At 41.9% G+C, this 11585-nt stretch overlaps 1 long non-coding RNA gene across 1 annotated transcript in view; it reads right to left on the reverse strand.

The window, feature by feature from the left end:
* Positions 1 to 3541: 3541 nt before the first annotated feature.
* LOC117954670 overlaps positions 3542 to 11585 on the reverse strand; it is a 27725-nt gene continuing 19681 nt past the window's right edge. The window contains exon 3 of the long non-coding RNA XR_004658861.1: positions 3542 to 3635. This is a non-coding gene — a long non-coding RNA (uncharacterized LOC117954670). The remainder of the gene's footprint in view (positions 3636 to 11585) is intronic.

Below are 11585 nucleotides of genomic sequence, written 5' to 3' on the forward strand. Positions count from 1 at the left end.
GGGTTGGGTATCGTTTGGGTTTTTTCACTTTCATTTTAAAAAGGTGCGGATGCCATAAGGTGCCTAAACCACAGCTTTAAAAAAAGGAATAGCTCAAAACAACAGAAGGTAAAGTTGAAGGCCATGTTGTTAATTTGAATGATTTAAAATGTGATACCAATATCTCATTTCACCAGTCAATTTATTTGCATGTGCTCTGTCAATTTCAGGGTCAAACAAGAGAAAGAAAAGAGCGAGTCAATGAATGTTCAAAGTAACGCAGCTACATTAAGAAACAAACATGTTAAGTAAAAGTATAGTGAGATTAGGTTAAAAAGATTGTTTCTAAAACAATGGCTTGTACAAATTCTATTGTAGTGCAGGGTGAACATAAAGTACAGGTGAATATAAGTAGCAGCAGTACTGTTATTGCCACTGTGTATCACACACCCAACCGGCCCCAACAGACTCCGCTACCAAGAGACTGGGTCTGACGAGGTTTCTTCATAAGAGGGAGTTTTTCCAAGCCACTGTGCGTGGTCGTACTGTCGCACCATGCTTGCTCTTGTGGGAAATACTAGAAGTGTTGGGACTTTGTAAATTATAGAGTGTGGTCTAGACCTATTCTATCTGTAAAGTGTCTTGAGATAACTCTTGTTATGATTTGATACTTTACATAAAATCTAATTGAATTGAATATAAATAACAACTATTGCAAATGTAAGTGCTAAATATTACACCAAGTAATTATTGTACATAATTGTCCGAGAATATTGAGTCGTGTCGTGGAATAACATGCTCTGAGTCCAGAGGAAAGTTTCAGAAGGAAGAGGTTTCTAGTTTGATGGTCACAGACAGGAACAACCTCCGGTGGCACACATTTAGTCCGGTAGATTCCGGTCTTTGAGGAACTATACTGGCACCGGGTTTTGGTACCTAACCCTAACCATGACAGAATTTCCAAAACTGATAACAATTACCACATTAGCTGCGGCCAAAGCATTGAATCCAAAACGTGTTCTGTCCAGAATGATGAATTAATTTCACCGACAAGTGTAGAAAAGGTAATACATGCACGTTTCTGGACTCTTCCACATTGTGTCCATAAGTGTCTAATGTTACACAGTGACCGAGAAGCCACCAGGGAAAAGGAGCAGACCACATCTGCTGCAAACTAATGCAAATGCTTGGATTGTCTGGTCTGTGGTGAGCAGTCACATACTGAGCTCATGCATAACCATTGCACAATTTAATACATTTCAGTTGGTGCTGCACCAGAAAAGAATTCAGCAGAAATCCATGGATAAAGACAACTCACATATAAGAAAACTAATGTTATAAGATTATCATCGAAATCATGAAATCATGAAAAGTGTAATCTAAATGTTTGTGTTTGCCACCACAATGAGATTCAATTAACGGGCATCTTTTACAGTGTATTCATCTGGCAGTGCACTTCTTGTATAAACGTTAATTTGAAGAGGGTTACAGTATAATTCAACTTAATGAAATCAGATAAGCAAACACACTTCCATGACAGTCTGAATGTGCATACAGACAATGCAGTTCCCTTACTGAATTCAGTGAGTGAGTGATCACACTCTGTGATTATCTCTGTACTGACACCGGCAGCGACACTAGAAAAGTGAATTAAAGCCATGTCCCTATCGTTTTTCTGAACGAGAGCTTAATGGGCTGCACAGACGTCTGTCTCAGAGATGGACTGCGTATGAAGTGTTCCACATTGACTTACAGCTGAGACCTAAAAGACAGATACACCTATAGATACATTTCCAGCAGTGGGATAATCCAGGTACTAACATTAGTGGAAAATGTGGACATTTATTATTAATTATTTTTGAAAAAAATCAATTATGCAAAACTTGGGCAAGTTCCATGCGCGACAAAACAAAGTGAAGCCAGCAAGCTAATTTAGGCAGCCGTGCACATTTTTTTATTTTTAATCAGAGCAGTCCACTTAAGACTAGAAAAGCGCTATATAAATACAGAACATTTACTTAAACCGTCATTGCTAATCTTAATTCTTTGCTGGATGCCCGCTGTCACTCCACTCACCTGAAAGCTACGCTGCCATTTCCTGCTGCAGACATTCATTTAGCACTTCAAAAGCCCCATTTCCACCTTGCCTGTATGCCCCAAGTCTATATTTCCCTAGAGGGGGATGTAATCATTGTCACTCTCCACTCCCTGCTGAGATGTGTGGGGTGACAGCAATGGAGCTGCAATAGGGTGTCACTAATACTAGTATTACATTAACATTTGCTACGTGTTTCAGTGAATCGTGTTGACTTTGTTGATGGCGGACTTTCCACACCACCAGCTGGCTGCCACACGTGGTTGCCCTGTGTTCCCCAGATGTCAGCAGAGTGGGGGTGTAAAAAGTTACAGTGATTGTCAACACTATGAACTAAGACCCAGGTTGTAAAACACTGAAAATTGGCTTAAATGATGCCACCTCCTCTCATACACAGGGATTGAAGGTTAAGCACATTGTTCAGCCCCGACATTCATAGACATCCTCTCCTCTTTAGATCAGGATGAAACAAAATAAATAAATAAAAAATCCTGCATCCTTTATTAGTCCCACAAGAGGAAATTACAGTTTACACTCTGTTGTTATTACACACCTTATTCACAGGCCTGAATTACACACACATGCACTAAATGGAGAGATGTGAGAGTGGGGGTGGGGGGGCTGCCCATGGAAAGGTGCCCCGAGCAGTGGGGGGTTCTGTGCCTTGCTCAAGAGCACCTTGGCAGTGCCCAGGAGGTGAACTGGCACCTCTCCAAATCTCAGAACTCAATACCTTATTTAGAAATGGGCACAACATAATTATTCTCAGACATGCCACAGAAACCTAAATACATTAATGTTGCTTTTGTCCCTTATGTTGTCCCCAAACAACTCCCAAAAGGTTTTTGAAAGAGAGAATGCAACCAACAATTTGTAGATTTACTGTATATTATGCAAGTGCACCGACCAAGGAGGCCTCCCGGACCCAAATGCATTCACCTCAAATAAGGTGATACGACAAATTGACTAAACTCCACTGAAACTCCCCAAAGTTGATATAGTTCTAGAAACTGTAGGAAATTAACCACAGATGCATTCTGAGAACTGGATACTAGTGATGGCAAAATGAAGCGTGAAGTGTCTTTATTTTTTGAGATGGCGTTTTCTGTTCAACAAAGGGTTAAGAATACACTGAAATTGCAATGCCTTGGGCCTTTTTTCTTAAAACCCAGAGGGCCATCTAGTGGGCTCAGAAAATAAAGACACTGGTTAACAAGGCTTCATTTGGCCATCACAACTGGATACGGCGACGGATATGGTATAGCACTGCACTACTTGAATGGGGATGAGATTATTCAGTCATGCGGCTCTTCTAGACTTTCCAAATGTTAATGGACTGAATGGATAAATTTCAGATTTTCGAGGGGGTTGTGACCAGGTTTCAAAAATTAATTTTTTTGTCCATCAGTCAAAGGGCTAGTGAATGTTTACATTTTACCAGCCACTCAATATATTACCATTGTTTTTGGGGTTGGTGAGTGAAGCAGATCCACCAGCCACTTGCATATTTTACCAGCATTTGGCTAGTAGATGGTCTTAATTTTGAAGCCTTGGTGTGACGCTCCAAAAAATGAATCCACTGATTAACAGATGCGTCTTTGGCCATGTAAGTCTATGGGAAAGAGTATTTTTATTGGGCCTCACATCCAGCATTTTGCCTCTATGTTCAATTTGCTTTAAAGTACTGCACACATACGGGGGGCTTGAAGTTTAACAGAGTGCATATTTAAAGTTAAAGTATGAAAAGATTTATGAATATGAAGCACAGTTTTATATAAGAGCCCTCTAACAGGATTGAAAAACAGGCCTTTCACTTCCCTCTGAAACAATATTGATACAGTTGGACAGAAAGAAATCATTTACAGCCTTTAAGGTGTTGGGTTACAGTAAATATCAATACTGTAGACAGCAACAAAACAAGACCATGCCATGGAAAACACAGTAGAACAGGACGATATTACAGAGCAAAGCCAGAAACCAAAGAGATCAAAGCCTCAGTTAGACAGGACAGAAAGAACAGAGCAGAGTGTGAAAAAAAACAGAAGAGAACAGATACTGTGTGACTGAGCGATGATCGAAACGATGATTAGAGCACACACAGACAGGAAGATGATGAACACATCCGACAGTTCTGTCCAGGCATCTCAGATGCAAATTGCACTCCTAGATGATTACTACCCATGACCCGATGACCCTTCATTACCAGCATCCAATGCAGATCAGGTTCCAATCACATTAGTGGAGGCTTGTCCTTGCTATATTCCCTCTGATGCAGATGAAGTGTAGATTCTCACTAACCTCTGACTCAGAATGTTCTTTTCATATCTCTTAAAATTCCATACATGAGCACAGTGAAGTATTCTCCTTTCTCTGAGGAAGAGTTTTCCAGCATAACGATTTACACATATTAATGACTTAAAACAGCTTGCATTCAGACAACACATGGAACATATTTAACGTTTTTTAAGCCAAAGACCCCTTACCTGAGAGACACGGAGCAAGGACCCCCTACTACATACAGTATATTGTAAAAAAGAAGGTTGCATATTAAACTGGGCCTACAATAAAGTGGGGCAGCCTAAACCTTTACACTTACCTTTTTTTGCATAGAATACTAAGCTATTAAAATAATAATTGTTGGCATGATTTTATAAATCATGTTTTAATGTAAAAACTCATGTGGCACAGTGAAATCTTAAGATGAACTGTATCTGTAGATGATCTTAGTGCCTACCTTACCTACAGGCCAGTAAGCCTATCAACAATGTTTATTCACAATGAGGCGGATTTATATTTGCTAAAACATGTGCGATTGGGGCGGCCTCTAGCTCACCCAGTAAGAGTTGGGCGAGTAGGCTGGGTCCTTTGAACCGCCCGGGTTCCAGTCCAACCTGCGGCCCTTTGCAGTCCTCCCTCATCTCTCTCTCTCCCACCTTCCCCATCCTCCCGCCACTGTCACTATCTAACAGTGGGAAAAATTATCTTCAAAAAAGGTTGGCTTTATGTTAAGATACTAGTTTTGGAGAAATTCTTTCAATAAATTAACAATAATTTGGAGGCCCCCCTGCACTAACTTTGAGGACCTCCTCGGGTCCCCGGATCCCCTGTTGAAGATCTATGCTTTTGAGCATTAAGCGCCAAATTCTTCTGAGTGAACCTGGTCTGCAGATGGTCAATCTCCCACCCGCAGGTGGACTTATCCCCATCACTATTGAAGGCAGAGCTCAAATCTACAAACAGGATCCTGGCATAGGTTCATGCAGAGTCCAGGGGCCTCGTCTATAAAAGACATCTTCCATCCTAGAAGATGGCGTACGGCCAAAACCTTGAAGTACTTCCCCACAGAGATATTCTAATGAATAAAACGCCAGATCCAGCGCACCACACACACACACATCACAATCAAGATGAAACTCAGCGCACGTGATCAAGCTACCAACTCCGCCCGCCTCCTCCCATAAATGAACATGGATATGACGATCAATGCACTCCAGACGTCATTCTTTGTCCAATCACAATGGGGATGCAGATTGAAAAACGTGTAACTTTTAAGGCGAGAAAAAAAGTTCTGTTTGAGGTTTTGTCATCTCAAATAAGCAATAAAAGAAAATGACAAATGGTGGCAAATGGTGACCGGGCGGTGAATGAACCATAAGGTCTTATGTCTAAGTATAAATCCAGAGGATAAAGGCAGTGCCACACCAGTTACAGAACATCATGCATCTCAGTGTCAGTCCATGTCACGCACAATTAGCAGTTTGAACTCACTTATGAAATGCTATTTATTTTCTAAGTGTTAGCACGCTCAGTGAAACCAGCGCGAGGGAGATCCGACTCAGAGGAGGAGAGGTTAGCGAGGCCAGCGTCTCCACGGCAGTGGACAGGGTGCACAGATCCGCTGTGCCACGCATGGATAAAATAAAGAACTAGTAAATAGAACAACAGCAACAGAGACATACAGAATCGAGACAGCAGAGTGTTTCGTGGACCAATTCGGGGTTATTTCATACACCTTGTTCACTTACATAGCCTACAAATCATCGAAAGCATCACATCACATGAAGTTCCCCCACCCAACACAGAATTTGTTCCTGGGGAGATGGATCCATGCGTCCCACATCCTGGACACCATGGATGTCTGAGCCTCAGCATCTACTGAATCACAGACACTGTTGCATTTTTCCGTGCCGATCTTTTTGTTGCATAGTGAGTAGATAGGAGTGAAATGGAAAGGATCACTGGAAGTATTTTCTAAATGGAATTTTCATAAATTTTCCATACACATGTTTAACAGAGGTTAAGTAGCCTGCGAAATTAATGTTAATAATGAGAAAGATGTAAAACATTATCCACATACTGTATATGATCAAACTTTTATGGACAATCAGTGGATGTAATCATGTTTTTTTCATACGCAAACTATTTAGTAATGTTTGGTGAGTTTTGGCACTTTTCACTTTAAATTTGCTTTTTGTGTGCAAAAACAAGCGTGTGAGCTTTATGCGCATATACAATGTTTACATGAGGCCCAGGTGTCCTGAAGCACGCGTTGACACACAATGCACTTCTAATGTCATGTCATCTGGTGCAGTTGAGGATTTTTCATTGTATTTATGCATCATCTTTAAAACTCCAAAGCTGATTCCCGGTGCACCAGAAGTAAGCTCACAGATGTAAACAGGAACGCACGCTCGAGCGCCGCTGACGGCTTGTCGGAGCGCCGAGCTGTTGCTCACAGAGGAGCTGACCTTGCTTCCATGACGGAAATTAACAAACGCAACAAGGAATCAGAGTTTCTTGGCACTGTACAAATGAACTTGTTCTGCTCCGTCTCACTGCGGTGCATGCTGCTCCTTGATACGACTCCATTTGGGTGCTATTTGTGTCTGAGTGTCTGTGTCTGTGTCTGTGTGTGTGTGTGTGTGTGTGTGTGTGTGTGTGTGTGTGTGGATGTGAGAGTGGGAGAGAAACAGTTTGTGTGTGTGTCTCTGTGGATTAGCAGAAATTAGGCATGGCAAAGCCTGATGTCAGACAAATTTCTCTGGGTGATTTCGTCCAGCGGGAATCAGGAGACAAGCCAGATGCACACACATTTAGGGAAATACCACACACACACACACACACACACACACACACACACACACACACACACACACACACACACAAACAAAACATTTGCACAAGCAGACCTCTCTACAAAAAGAGGTTGTCAGGTATTTCTTGACGCAGATGCACATACCCACTCAAACAGGCTGAACTTCAGACACAAATCCTTTCTTTACCTTTTACAGACCTGTATATGAAGTCTCTAGTCCTCGCTTTATTTTCATATAGTCATTTACCCAAGGGGGTAAGCCAGCCTCGACAAAGAGTATCTCCTACGAAACCGTTTTGATGCTATCAAGCCATCAACCGCCGTTAGCATCCCATTGACTGCCATTCATTTTGGCGTCACTTTGACAGTGAATAACTTTACATCTGAAGCATTTAAAGACTCTAGTTGTCCGTTGTTTATTTCTAAAGAAACATAACAATGTAGAAAAGGCTCCATTACCTTGTATCTCATGTTATGGTGTCAAATTGTCCATTTCTTATACTGTCTATGCACTTACCCACTCACTCACTCACTTACTCACTCACACTTTTCCCCGAGAACACATCTCTGTATCTTGAACAGAACAACGGACAATAATATGTGTGAAGTTTGATATTTACACATTGTCTCATACAGCACAGTTTCATATAAAAGGCCTTAGAGAAATTGTCGTCTTTTAGGATTTACCATGATAAATAGTTAATTCTATCGTCCAGTCATAACAGAAATGATCCCCTCATCTCCCCGCCGGCCTATCTGACAAACAGGATGTTGATGTGATGCTGGCTATTCCCAAAGGAAGAGCTTCCATGTCCACAGTCGGCTGTTTGGTGGTGATGATAGATTTAAATTGAAGCCACACCTGTGAACAAAAACGTTGGTCTTCCCCGCGTTTGCCATCACCTTCTCTGTACTTCCTGTTATGGCTGTTCTGGCTGCCCCAGTGTCGGCCTCAAGGACGATTTGGACACTGAGGCTCCCAGGAAGGTGTCTGTTTCCTGACCTGACTCAGAAAAAAAAGTCCAGAGTTTCGGATTAAAAAAGGAAGTAGGATACAATAGAGAAAAAAACAACACATTGTCTTGATTAATGGAAATTTACAACATTTTGTGGTCACTTTATACATTTTTATTGCATGATGTCATTCTCCTGGAAGGTTAATCCACAGCAATGGTTTCCGTGGAATCCTCTTTTACTTCATGTTATCATTGGCAGAGCAGTTGTCTGTTGATGCATTCAAAATGCTTTGAAATAACTAGATATTGCATTTAGCAGATGCTGGCTCACAGCAGCAGAGTGGATACAGGGCCACAGTCCTTTGAAAACACTGGAACACCAATTAAAGAGTCTGCAGATGAAGCAGTCGGTAGGCACGAGACAACGGGAATAAAATGATCCAGCTTTAGTCAGGAGGATAAAAACATTTTGTGCAGTTCATGATAAATGCTATCTTACCAAAGTACACTGAATTGAAAGCATGTTTTATAGTAACAATATCTTTGTTTAGTAAATCCCACACTGATGGCGGAGACTATTTAGCTAGGCATTTGTTGTCTACCTCAAATGTTTTTTGCTGGTCTAGGGGTAGTTGAATGGAAGCAATATTTCAATGGAGGTGCATTACTGAAAATCGTTTGAGGACCACTGCACTAGAACAGACTTTGAAAAGACTGCCACCTTCTCACATCTAAAGACAATCATCTCATATCTAACGTCAAGCAAGCTAGCTACCGCTAGCGTTAGCTGGTAATTCAGAGTCCAGTGTGCAACGTTTTTTAGTTGTGCGTTATCAAACTCTGTGTTGCCTGTTCCAAACTTTTCCTTTTTCATGAACCTTAACCACCACCAAAGTATTCCAATTGGCTTGAAACTTTACTACTGCATTGGCAAGAACTGGGGCAGACGCTCCATATTTATGCGCCATCTTGAAATACAATAGCAAAAAAGGGACATACAGGATATATTGGTCCGCCTCTCACGTTTTAGCCGTCACATGATAAACTCACAGGTGCTGCTGATGGCTATTGCTGCTTCCTGGCCACGGCAAATTTTAAAAAGGAAACTTTCCAAATTTCAGGAACAGGAGTGTTCTTCTTTGCCCACTTAAAGAAAATGGACATTGAAAAGAGCATCGTGGCTTTTTGAAGCGTGAAGGCTGCCATAGCTGTAATACTGACTTTAAACTGCGTGGCGCGAGAGAGTTGATTGCGATATATGATCTCAATGCTAGATGGGAGACATTCCTACATATTGGACCTTGAAGGGAAAGTTTTCTGATTTTCTGTTCTGCTGTACAAGCAGATGAATGGCGGATGTCTACGTTTATCTGGCGGTAAAATTCCTGTTGGATCACATGCTTCATAAGGGTTAAAAAACGTCAGTGTTTAGCTCGGCACACTGCCATAGCAACCAGAAACAACACTGGCCCAAGTGTTGTTGTTATATTGAAGCTACCTTGCATGATTTCAGAATCGGTATCTCAACCACGCCTCTTCCGGTGTTCCTCTGAATACACACCTGATCCTCCAGATGACTACAAGAGCCTTCACACCTTGCATACCAGCAACTTCAGGCCTGGCATACCAATCGCCTTTCATCAGTAATTTGTTCCAACGTATTCATTTGATTGTATGGTTCTTACTGCTGAAGTTTTTTTTTTATTTCATATATGGTTGTAATTATAACAGTAATTGTAAATTTAAGTGATTAATCATTCCTCACAATCTAACTCTTGACATATGTGACTTAAGGTTGGATGTGGTGGCGGGGGTGCTGCATTTCTCTATTCAAAGCCTTGAAATATTTTTTATTTTCCCAGTCCATCTCTGCGATCTCACTTTCCTCCTAATGTGCTGTGTGTGTGAATGTGTAGAAGAAGTGGCACAGAAGGGCCATTAAGCCATTAGACACAACCCTGGTTTTTATGGACCACAAAGAGGTTTTGTTAAAAGATAAGACCAGCCTGTTTTCTAGCACATAGATGGGGGTATGGGGAGGGTAGAAGGCCAAAGATGAGGATTTTTGATAACACATGCACGCGCGCGCACACACACACACACGCACACACACACACACACACACACACACACACACACACACACCATCGAAGGCTGGACACGTTGGCACCAGCAGCCTGTGTGTGGGTGTTGGGTGTGTACAGGTCTGAGTGGGGGGAGAAGGAGAGGTGAGGAAAATAAATCACTGGGAAAAGCCTTCAGCTCAACACTGTCCTCACATGGCGGAGCAGAGAATGACACAGCAAGAGGATGTGCATAATACGAGGGCTTTGGGCAAATGGTTTCCTCTTAAAGCCAAGAGTCTATTCATAACCGTTTCCCTCACTCGGAGGATCAGTCTGTTCAATCTGGCCATTGTTATTTTTTTGCCCTCGTGGCCTCTTCAATTGTGTCAAAAGTTCTCCCCATACTTCGCCACAGAGACTTCATCCACAAAGCTGCCTCACTCTTACATGGAGCACATCACCATGGTAACAAGTGATTTAATGGTGAATTCACTGGACTGGATCAATGTGTGTATAAACAGACCACCTACTGACCAATCAGCACTCCACAAAAATAGACTCAGTATTCCTACAAGATCGTCACAGGGACACAAAGACTGCAATCACTGTCAAAAACACAAGCCATATGCACCATGATTAAGGCCAGTCAAGTCTTTGTGAGCAAATGAGAAATAAGAAGAAGAGATGAGGCATTCTCATGCAACCAGTTGCTCACCCTGGCTGTAAAATTGGCCTTCTCCCATTCCCAAAAAGATCCAAACAACTGACACAGTCATATTCAGTCGTATGCACTGCCGTACACTTTACTGAGACAGGACAGGGACGATCCCTGTTTCATCAAAGCCGCAAGTTTCTAAAATGTCATTGTATGCTGTAGCTGTAAGATTCCCCTTGATTAGCTAGCTAATCTATTAACTAGACAGCACAGCGGGTCTCCCCATGCATACATACCTCCTATGGATCCATTTAGATGCTATCAAGCCATTACCCGCCGTTAGCATTCCATTGATTAAAGACGCTGACGGCCACTGTCCAAACGTCCGTATTTTACGCGTTCGGAGTGAGATGGAAATACAATTGTGTGCTTCAGCATGACACAGTGTAATATTCCCTTAGTAACAGTGAGAGAGACTTTAGATTGACCAAACATTTACTGACACAAGTATATAAAGACATCGGTAAAGAATAAGTGTTTGTAGTGGAGGCATGAAGAGGGAACATGATCGGAAAAATTTGCAGAGCAGAAGGATCAAAACATCTGGAGTAGTGATGATGGTAAGAGATGTGTGAGGAAAGACAGAGATTTGGATTTAAACGTGTCCATGGTTGTTCAGTCAGTACCTGTTATTACTTCACCTTTCTCCGTCTCTTCTTCTCCCATGCTCTCAGTCGAC

The sequence above is a fragment of the Etheostoma cragini genome, chromosome 12 (assembly GCF_013103735.1).
Source record: "Etheostoma cragini isolate CJK2018 chromosome 12, CSU_Ecrag_1.0, whole genome shotgun sequence".
In the NCBI taxonomy this organism is placed as follows: domain Eukaryota; kingdom Metazoa; phylum Chordata; class Actinopteri; order Perciformes; family Percidae; genus Etheostoma; species Etheostoma cragini.